This window comes from Castor canadensis, chromosome 3, assembly GCF_047511655.1.
Source record: "Castor canadensis chromosome 3, mCasCan1.hap1v2, whole genome shotgun sequence".
In the NCBI taxonomy this organism is placed as follows: Eukaryota; Metazoa; Chordata; class Mammalia; order Rodentia; family Castoridae; genus Castor; species Castor canadensis.
In genome coordinates, this window is record NC_133388.1 from 81,478,911 (window position 1) to 81,490,663 (window position 11,753).

Below are 11,753 nucleotides of genomic sequence, written 5' to 3' on the forward strand. Positions count from 1 at the left end.
AGGATTGGATCTCTTCACAGGCAGGCAATATTCTTGATTGAAGAAAACAGAAAGAGACAGACTAAGTTAGAATAAAAATTTGGTAAACAGAAAGTATGAAAGAGGCAGATAATGGAAAGAGCTGGAAAAAGAAAATGATGGAAGTCAAGAAACAGTTGAATATTTGAGTCAAGAAATATTTTTTAAGAACAGTTTTCCTGCTTTTCCAGTATTTCTTTCCCTCTCAGTTCTATAAGGACACCCCCTACCCCAGTCAGACATAAGCATGATCACCTACCCTAGCATTTTGTATTCCACTGCAAGGCCTGCAAGGCCTTTGTTCTGGAGCTAGTGTCCTCATTTCCTTTGGTCTTTCTCTTGATCTTAATATCTTCTTCAGATTCTATTCATTCAAACCCTGTCTTCATTAGGGTCAATAGGATAGATTAATTTGCATAATGACGAGAATGGTTTAATATGCTTCTTCCAATACACTTCCATTGTAACACAGACCTTCAATATGCTCTTCGCTTACCCAAGATGTGTTATGTTGGAGGCTGTGGCAGCAAAAAAAGGGGAAAATATATTTTGGGTCAGTGGACTGTCAATTCTAATTCACACCTAAAGGCCTCTGCCTATTTTACATACTAATAAGGTAAGTTTTCACTCCAAGTCCTGCTATTCCTCAGTCTATGTATAATTGTTCATGACACTGAGGCTGACGCTTCATGTTGTTGTTGGCCTTTCAAAGTTGGAATTTGTTCCTAAAGTATAGAAATTCAAATTATTCTATTTGCTTAAATATATAAAAGCCATCCCTATCTAACTTTAGTAAATGTAGCTAATCTTTTCAATGTGTACCTGAATTTCAAGCCTGTTGGAAGCAAGTAAGCTCAGTTTTTACCACTTAAGGATGATTGTGAAATTATTTTAATGTAGGAGATTACATATTCAAGAGGTTTCTCTTTTTAAAACTCTAATCTCTGAGCATCAGAACACTAAATGAAGATTTTTATCTTCAGAGTTTCTTCAGGTAATTTCTGGGTTATAATGTGCTTTACTGAGTACTAAGCTATCTTAATGTAGTTTATGCTCTCTTTTATAGATGCATTATGTCAAAATGGTCTTTTCCTCCATTAGACTTATGTACTGGTATGGGTTACTGGAAAGCACACTTGGCTAAGGATCAGAGGTATGATTTGCAGTCACTACTGTAATGTCTTTGTCATGTCAATAACTGCCCCCCCTCTCCTCTGTGCTCCCCCCCACCCCAAAATCACAAGGTTACTTTACCTTTCATTTCCCAAGGTACTAGTGTGTCCTTCTTTGGATCTACCTATGCATTTTATAATTTTTCTATAACAAACACCTGTTATATGAGGTATAATATATATGGATTATATAATATAATCCATGGTCAACTTTCATGTTTCCTCCAAAGTCAGGATAATAGCTGTTTCTTTTTTTGCCAGATGTTAAGCACATCGCAGTAATAATATTTGATTTTGCAGTAATAATTATTGATTTAAAGAATGAAAGAGACAAAATAGTCTCTGCTGGCCTTTCTGTCCTTATCCTCAGGGAATCACTACCTATGACTCTTCCTAACTCAGGTGGCAGAATGAATGAAATTGTAAGATCTTGCCTTCTTCAAGTGTTCTTTCCTAACTTCTCTCTCTAAAGTCACTCCTTTCCACCGCTCTCGTGTCACGTTCCATTCGTTTACACTGTTTTGTTTCTTCATAGTATAATTTTTGACTTCCCAACTAGAAAGTTAGCTTTATCAGGTCAGTACTTTGTCTTGTTCTATGTTGAATCTGTTGTGCCTTTTAAAGACAGACATAAATACATAGTAGATGCTTAATAAATACTTGAATGAGTAATAGACTACAATATGTGGCACAGGGGACACTATCTCAACAAATATTTTTGACATGACAAAATGTTCTGAGAAGGCAAGGTACTTTTATCATCACAAAACTATGCTGATCTCTTTAACCTGTCTTTGTTAAATAACAGGTGATATGCTACATGAAAATTACTTGCTCATGCTTCTTTATTTACTTTTGTTACTATCCTTTCTTTAGGATTATAAGTATATGAACATTTTAAGATGCAGCTTCATATTCTTTTGAAATTTTTCAGATTCAATATCAAGGGACTAAGGGATTTCTTTTTAATTTTTCAAAGTTGGAAGAGTGCATTATTAGAAAATATAACCCTGTGTTGCAGGAATTAAATGTGTTCATTTTTTTACAATATGAGGATCTCCACTTTATAATTATAACATCAGATTATGGCCTGAAGGTAGTTTATGAAAAAACACTCAGCTGTGGGTGATTTTGTGAATCGGAATGTGGATGTCCACATAGTTGTACAACCAGTATTTCATAGTCTTCTCCTGAAGGAGATTTTAAAAATTGGGTCATTTGCATTTTCTGTGTTTTAAGGACATTAGTATAAAAACTTACCATCATAGATGAATGCTGACTTGAGTAAGTTGTGTTTGACCCAGTCAGTTCTCAATTTTATTTTCACTCCTGATCTATAAGGATGTTGTTGAGAAACATGTAAACATGAGTATCACAATTATATCAACATATTTGGAACCACCAAGTTCACTTTTGTATAATGAAGAGGGCAAATACTGTCTGTAGGAAGCAGGACTTCTTTATTGTGTGGTATTTTCTAATTTTAATGTAGTCAGTTTAATAGATTTTAATAATAAGCAAACTCTTATTGCCTCACACACTAAAATGATGTTACAACACTTTTTGACTATTTGTTCAGGAACTTGTTGTTTTAAGTTGGCCCAGGAAATTTTATCTTACTATGCTTTATCAATATTGTTAGTGGAAAAAAAGTCAGTTAGGATGAAATTGGGGAGGAAGGAGGTAGACACAGGCCTCAACCAGTCAGACTTACTGGAGTCAGCTCAAATATCCTCAAATGTGTGTTTGTTTAGTGGAAAAGGGAAAAAAAATAAATAGATATTTAATGTAAGAATCTCTAATGGGTGCTACATAGTGTAATCTTCCCATCTTCTATGTCTTAATTTACTTCTTTAAGCCATGTGAAATATATAACATTAAACAGCCATTTAAAATTTTATGCCAATGGTGGATATTTATTCATTGCTTTTAAGTTGTGTCTGTATAATCAGTTATATTTTATAACATAAAGAATGCAAGCCAAGCATATTTAACTTACCTTCTGAGATTCTGAGTTATTCCTGAGAGTTGGTGATCTGGGTAGGCATCAAACAGGTTAAAAATTTAACACATTACACATCTTACATTTTACCTCCATTGTTGAATTGGGTTGGGTATTCTTCATACAGTACAAAGTGACTCTTAACAGACTTTTGCCATAATTTCAGTATTCAATGATATGCTGCCAGAATTGTAAGTAAAACAAAGATTCATGTTTAAAATTAGATTTTTTCCTTTCTTTAAAAACATCAAAATTACTTCTTCACCCTTTAAAAACTATGGTTAAAACTTCTGTATGTATAAACTCTCCAGCTAACTTTTAAAAATATTTGGTTTGGTAATCCTATGACATGTAGTGAAGTCTACAAACTATTAATCAAGCCTGATTTACAATCACTACCTATAATCCATCTTTAGTTTTCATATTCTATTGTGTAATTCACATTTTGAAACTACTATATGTTTTAGAACTATATTTGTTGGTAATTGTAACAAGTTGGTCAGTAAACTAAAATTCATGCCACTAAAATCATTTTAAAGTGTTGATTTAATATCTTGGTTGAAGAATATTCATTTTCTTATTTTATCCTTTTAATGAATGTAAACATCTATCAAATATTAAAATGATTGCCACTGATTGTTAGATACCAGAAGTATTAATAAGCAGAAATAAACTAGGCTTCATGGTTTTATTTGTAAATGATTCATTTACTTCATTTTCCCCTTTGACTGCATCTTAATATACTTTTTCTTTATTTGGATCACCTTTTCTATCATTTGAAAAATATAGGAATATCATTGAAAAAACATTAATCACAATATTCAATTTAATGCTTGCAAGGGCATATGAAGCAAAATTTTTGAGATTGCTATTGCTAGTATATCAATTTAACGAGAATGAATCATTATTAAAATCCTGTTGCTGTCAAATATCAAGTTAATAATGTCTTAAGATTATATTTAGATATTTACAACATCCTTTCTTCATGTTTCTAATATTTGCTTCTTTTCCATTATGGTTGATGTTAAGAAAAATTTAACAGCAGAAAATATATACTTTTATTTCAGAGAGCTAGGCCACTATGTATTGTGAACTTCATTTTGTTTAAACTCCATGCAGTGCTTAAATATATCCTTAACAGTAACTCTGGCCCAGAGTCATAAAGCAATTTTGTCCTTGAGTTTCTATTTTGTATGCCTTTCAAAAAACATCTTCAGACTATGCAAGATTTCGCAATCAGATTTCTACGAAGCTAGTAATACACTATACCCATAATAAAATTAATCACATATTAGCAGAAAAAGGCTCTTAAGTTATGTTTTCAAGTTTCACCTTGTGTATCAAATCATATGCCTGAGGATGATTACTTCTTAGTTAAATATGGAGGCTGTGCTTGAAAGCCAATTTTAGCAAAGTTGCTGATTATTCAAGTTAGGTAGGAGAATGAGAGTTTTAAAAATATGGACTACTCTCACTGGTGTTTTAGATATCCTATGACCAGTAGTGATCACTGAAGCGGCAGGTATTCAAAGACTCAGAATGCACCAAGTGCTAACCTTTCCCAGGACATTTTGTTTGTGTACTGGTGAGGAAACAATTATGCCACCTTTTAAATTCTAACATGAGGCTTTACCCTGCCCCCAAACTCCTTTTGAACACATCAATACTATAATGTTGTGTGTTAAAATTCCCATAATCAGGAGTTATGTCCATCTCATCCTTTTCCCATATATTGAAATTGGGTAAATCACCATTGGGGTTTAAGAAAAGAGTATTTATTTTGATAATAATGGCCATTTTCAAGGGTTTGTCATGAGGGGGAAAATGATGCTACGTGAAAAAACTGAAGTTTAAGGTATAATTATGAGACTTTAAAAAAGGTGGAATCTGAGAATTTCCTTGAACCTTAAATTAGCTCTATGAGAAGTTAATACACTACAGTGTGGCTAAACTTAATTCACAAAGTATGTCCCACTTTCTGCCACAGTTTCCTCTTGTTTTTCTTTTTGTGTGAACTTACTGTTGATCCTTTAGAAACCTTTAATGACCTGAATATTTATCTTCTCTCCTACAACTCTTGCATTAATAAATAGTACTATACCTCAAATATTTTCATTAGCTTTCAAAAGTTCTTTAACATAGGTATTACCTTTAAAATTTTCAAGTCTATTTTAATAAAACAAGTCTATTAGAATCTTTAAATATAAAATTCTGTGGTGCTTTTATAACTCTAAGAATAAATTTATAGAGAAATTATTTATTTTGGCACATAAAACTAAATACTTAAAAACAAAAAATGTTGAAATATTAGTTTTTATGAACATTCAATACAGTACAGTTATCAGTGAATTTCTAGCACTTTATCAATTATTTTGTTATTTGAGAAAGAAACAAGCTTTCCCCTTTAGAGAGGTTTATGGACGATTTTTACTGAAAGATGACTGTTTATGTGCAACCTGGTGAGCTTTTTGTTGGTTCACTGAACTTTCTCAAATAAAATTATTTAATTGCCAGAAGTTCACTTAATTGCAGAAGGTCTTTTAATTAATTGCAAGTTTTTTGTTATTCATCTTGAGAATGAATACATACATACATACATTTTCACTTCTTTTGCCACCTATTCATTCAAGATCATGGGCACAGGGAAAATAAATTTCACAGTGTTTTCTTTGAGTGTTCATAAATATTTTCTTGTATATGTAATTAAAAATTTCTCTTAACTGAATAAGAAGCCATGATTGAAGTAATCACATATTGTTATGCAACTGTTTTGTCTACTATGTGGTTAATTTCAGGAACTGTTGCCAATTTTTACTAGTTGATATCAGGAATTCTATTTAATAGAATTATTTAATAAAAATTATATAATGAAATTTGTTTAATAGCTTTGGGATCATCCATACAGAACTGTAATAAGTAAATAGGTAAAAAAAATATTTAGTTACTGCCCACTTGTGTTAGATACTATTTGTAGGCATTTCTCAAAGGAATCTTTTTTTTTTCAAATTTAAAGGCTTTACATATTTTGTAGCATTTATTTCAAAACTTTACTAGGCTCTTGCAAAATATAGTCTATAAATTTGCTTCCCTTTTTAGAGGCAATTGATATTTATTGAAAAGCTCTACCTTCTTGAGGTTGAATTTAGGTATGACATTTAGGTATACTTAGAACAAATATGTCACTTAATCCTTATATACTGAGGTAATTGCAATCCCAGTCTACACAGTGTACTTGAGTCTACAAAGCGGTGACAGGAGTAAGACTAAGATTGAAATCCACATTAGTCTACTTCTGGGTTAGCTTGATGAGATTACATTCTCTGGCTGATGTTAAATTTTTTGATAATAAACATAATTTCTCAGGAAGACATACATTTTCTTTTCCTATTTATAAAAATCAGTACTCTGACATCTATTTTGAGATTATAGAAATCACACAGCTCTTAAATCCCTATCATGTATTACTGTGGATATCATTCATTTGAGATTTAACTTCAATGCATTTGAGGATGGACATAGGAATAGGATAGTCTAGACTCTGCTTTAGGGTAGAATAAAAAATCAGACAATCTAATATAATCAAATGATATATACATATATATATATTCACTTGAATAAGACACAGGCAACTGTTTTAAAATGTTTGAGATTAAAATAATTATAATTTTCTTGTTAGAACAATCTATTGATATTATTATTTTAGAGAAAAGAATAATCTCCTGTTATGAAATGGCTTCCTATTCCATTATGAAATGGCCATACTAATCCTAAAATTTTCACTATTTTTCTAAAGTGTAAAGCGAACAAGGTATTTTATCAAGATTATTTTCAGTGGTTATATACTTTTGCTTTTCCTGAGAACTACAAAAACAAAGATGAACATATTAACAGAGAATATGCTATGACTATTACCCAATTACAAGATAGCATAATTTGAGAAAATTGGGGAGTGTTTTTCCCTTTAATATACTTCAAATATTTAAAATTATAGATGTGATCAAAATAACCCCTTTTAAAACAACTGAGCCACTTCCAGGGCTTAAATTTTATAATTATTCTACAAAGAAATTATCTCTGAATGTCTAATGTGATGATTAAACTTGATATGGTAGAGAGGTGATTTGATACAATGACTTGATAACCATCTAAATAAATAAAGATGAAGTATATGAGTATATGAAGTGTGCATTTGATTACTAAGGACACTGAAAATGGTACCATATAAATTATATAATGATAGTCAGATATGAAGACTCCTTACATCTCTGATTTTTTTGCCTCTCAGAAAGAGAAAAGAAAAAAAAAATTAAAAAGAGGAAAGATAAAAATGATAGACAACTATTGCAGAAGTTAAAAAAATTCCCTTTAGAGCTTACTCTTTTTAAAATGGAAACATAAAACATAATTACTGAACTTGTGTAACATATAACCTGTACACATAAGAACACAGAATTATTTTTATATAATCTTCATAATTCAATAAAGATTCAATAAATTAAAAATATAAAAATACTGCTTTTGAATGCTTTAACATTTAGATCCTCAACAGAACTGTCAAGAAGCAATGCTATATTGTGTAACTTCCATATTGAAGGCCTTTATTTTTCCAAATATATGTTATTCATTTAAAATGCATGTTGATTTTTATTTTGTTCTGGTCCTAAAACATATTCTTCTTAAATATATTTTAAGTACTTTGAACATCTAATATTAACTCACATTTCTTTTTATAGGTTTGGAAGATAAACTGTGAAAATATTAAAATTTTCACCATTTGATTCTGTGTATATTCTTTGATAGTTTCAGAAAATGCCTATTTTCTGATTAGTTTATTTGTTACATTTTGTGGTTTTTTTTTTTTTTTGAGACAGGCTCTCCCTGTGTGGTCCAGGCTGGCCTTCAACTCATGATCCTGCTGCCTCTGCTGGGATTAAGGCATGGTGTTTGTCAGGATGCCCCTCTTCCTCACTGACTTCTAAGTGCTAAGGGGCACTTGGAAACTGCTTTGAAACAATGTCATACATGGCATCTGTGAACACTGCAATGAAAAACTATGGGTTTTTGCTGAGGCTACACCATTGATATGTTGGATAGATAAAAAGATATACACACTTAGTTAATTCCATATATCTCTACTATGTCATTCCTATTGCCTGAACTTGTTTTTTTTTTCCCATAAAATGCTTTAGTTCTCACAAAGATATGATTTCTCCTCTTTTCAAGGTATCTCTCAAGTAAACTTGTACTGCACTAGACCTAAAGGCAACATGCTTACTAGTATACTTTGGTTTATGTACGTATGATTTTAAACTCCAGACAATTTCAATTTTTTGAAAACAAAGCCACTTATTTTGTGTTAAGCTGCTTACTGTTTCAAAAAATATTCTATAATGTAGTTTTGATACTTTATGAATTAGAAATCTAAAGATTTCTACTGAGCATAAATGCTCAGTAAAGAGGAATAAAATTTTATTAATTTTATCTTAGTGGCTTCAAAATCAGCAGCTGCATATTTCATTTTCTGTAAAACAAAGGGATAGAATTAATGCTAGTACCTTATACTACTGTGAGAATTAAAGAATAAAAGTGTATTTTGCATATGGCAGGAGATAATATGCAGTAATTTTAATCTCATCACATGTTGGGGAAACATTTATGAAAATATCTTCCTAATAATATTGAGAGAAAATTTCTCATCTTCTTTAGTATTAAAAAATACCCTCTTTCAAAAATGTAATTTTAGAAGTTCAACTTTTAAAAAATACCTAATGTTAATAACAATAAAGCTTACACTAGTGAGAAGGAAATATAATGACTATTATTATAACATTATAACTGAAACTTTGCTTCTACCAAACATTTGACATATTATAAAAAGAGGTGTGATAAGCTTAATTATACTAGTCTTCACTGTTTTATCATAGATGAGTGATGACAGTCTCATTGCTGGTGAAAAAAATTTATTCAGTTCAAAATTAGAATCAGTATACACATGGAATACACGACGCCAATTGAATATTAAGACCTCCTGTTCAGAGAAACCGAGATTTTGTACCTGCACTTTATATTTTAATTTTGTGCCCTTGGGTATACTGTGCATAATTTTTTAAAAAAGATTGGTGAAAAACCCTTCCTGATTTCTTCACATCAGGATAAAAAGTATTTATGAAAAATAAATAGCCAAAAAGTGTGTGTTAATCTGAAAGTATTTGATGTAAGGAAGATATCAGGGCAGAATTACAGACATAAATGTGGTAACATATTTTTGCAGTATCATTGTGTACTATATGCCACTTTATTGGTGTATTAATTAGTGTATAATCTTGGTTACACTACAGGAGATCCATCAATCATAGTTTTGACTTCACATAAACTAGAGATATGAAAAACTCACAGGATGTGAAAATGTACAACAGAGATAAGGTTATATTGGTATCAAATCTGTATGTTTAAGCAATGACAAAGGCTCAGGATGCATGCTGGTTGGCTCAAGTTTCTTGACATGGTTATCCTGCCACTCTTGGAAAGATTGATTCTCCAGTGCTTGACCTTCTTATATCATCTTTCTGTCTTTTGTCCAAGCTAGGTATTTGATTATCGTTGTTCAGATTCAAAGTTTGTAACTGAGAATTTTTAGTAAACTCGCCAATGACTGGATCCATCAGTATATAGAATTCATTCTAGAAATTTAGAAAGAAAATCCATCATTACTTTCAGTCTATATAATCTTCAAATATCTTAAACACAGGAAGAAAAATCATTTTAAAATAATGAGCTAATAAATAAAAACAGATACTAATAAATAATGGATGTAATTTTTAAGTTATTCTATTAGTCACATGAAATAGGTCCTAAACAGACAAATTACAAGAATATTTTAGATTCAATGAAAATATACATTGTGTGCAGAACTGACTTGAGAATATTTTTCTTAAAGATATTTAGAAAATATTAGATTTACTAGACTCAAACATTTTTCTTCTTTATATCTTAAAATATTAATTTATGTTATACTAACAATTTTAAAAATTACAACTCAATTTTTGACTATGTTCATAGCATAGAACATCTATGGTCTTCCTTTAATTACAACCTTTTCCAACATTTATCTCCTGGAAAAGGCAACATAAAATGTGAAAATACCATAAAACTATCAAGTTTATCCCAGATGCTTCAAGTATTTTGAATATTTTAATATAATACTTTATCAAGGACTTGATCTATCCTAACACTTAGAAAAATTCTATAACATTTAAGTGCAGAAATTGTGAGAAGTCACTATTTTGAAATTTAGGTTATAAGAATTCCTTTTAAGAAACAGATATAATTACTCATTATCTCAAACATTGACTAGAAACCATATTTTTATTGATCAAATGCTGTAAAATCAGATGAGCCAATGAAAATGCTTAAAGATTCTATTAGTCAGATACTCTGAAACACTTTAACAGTTAAAAATAAATGAGCAAATCCAAAGACTTCATTATAATTTGAATGTTCTTTGTACTTTTATAGGATTGTAATACCCAAGTGAGTTCTTCAGGAACTGGTTAGTATCTCTGTTCAAGCAGAAAAACAACTTTTAAAAAAAGTACAAGCATCAGTGTTTTTTGTACATCTATCCTCTTCAAGAATTTTTTAATAAAATAGAGATGCTATTTTAACATCAGAAATGACTTATTGTATGTTATTCTAAAACATTCATTCATTGTTACACTTCAGGGGAAATGCAAGTATTTTGGGATAATAATCTTAATCATCATGTATAAATCATCTTAAAGACTAGGGCTCTATAGTTCAGGAGAGTCTATTCCTCCATGGCAGTATGTAAAGAAGCTGATTATCAGTGTCAAATAAATGTTAAACTCTCACCAATTTAAACATTTGATTTCACTTATTTGCTGCTCTTCCATTTAATACTGAATTAAAACAGTTGCAAATTGGTCCTTTATTGATTTGGGCAAGTGGCTAAATTGATGTAAACTGGGGGTGGGGGGAAGGTGGGGAGAAGGTGTTGTTTTTATGCAAATTATTTGATCATTTAATACAAGTAAACATACTCAAATCTAAATACCTGACCTTTTCAAATAAATGTATACCTACCTTGATTTTCACAATAAGCCTCAACTCATTTCCATGACAATGTTTTTACAAAATGTAAGGCAAAACAGGTGTTAAATTACTTAACAGAACTCATAATTTAAATAATTAAAACTAATTTGTGTTTAAAGCTATTTGCAGATTTATTAGAGAAACAAATACAAATATGCATTTCTACAGAACTGTTTTTTTTTCCAAAATGAGCTTAAAACTTGTTCCACAGTTTTCACTTGTTTATATATCTAATGATAACCCAAGTATTGGCTTCTGTACCACTTATAATGAGACAATTGCCCTTCCATTGCAATTATAAAAAACTATTTAAAAAAAATTCAGCACATACACGTTAAATATTTTTCCTTAAAAAAATAACCTAATCAAAATATTGAATACTTTAGATTTAAACAATATTTTATTTACAAATCTGATTTGATGTACTTTATCAATTATACAAGGTAATG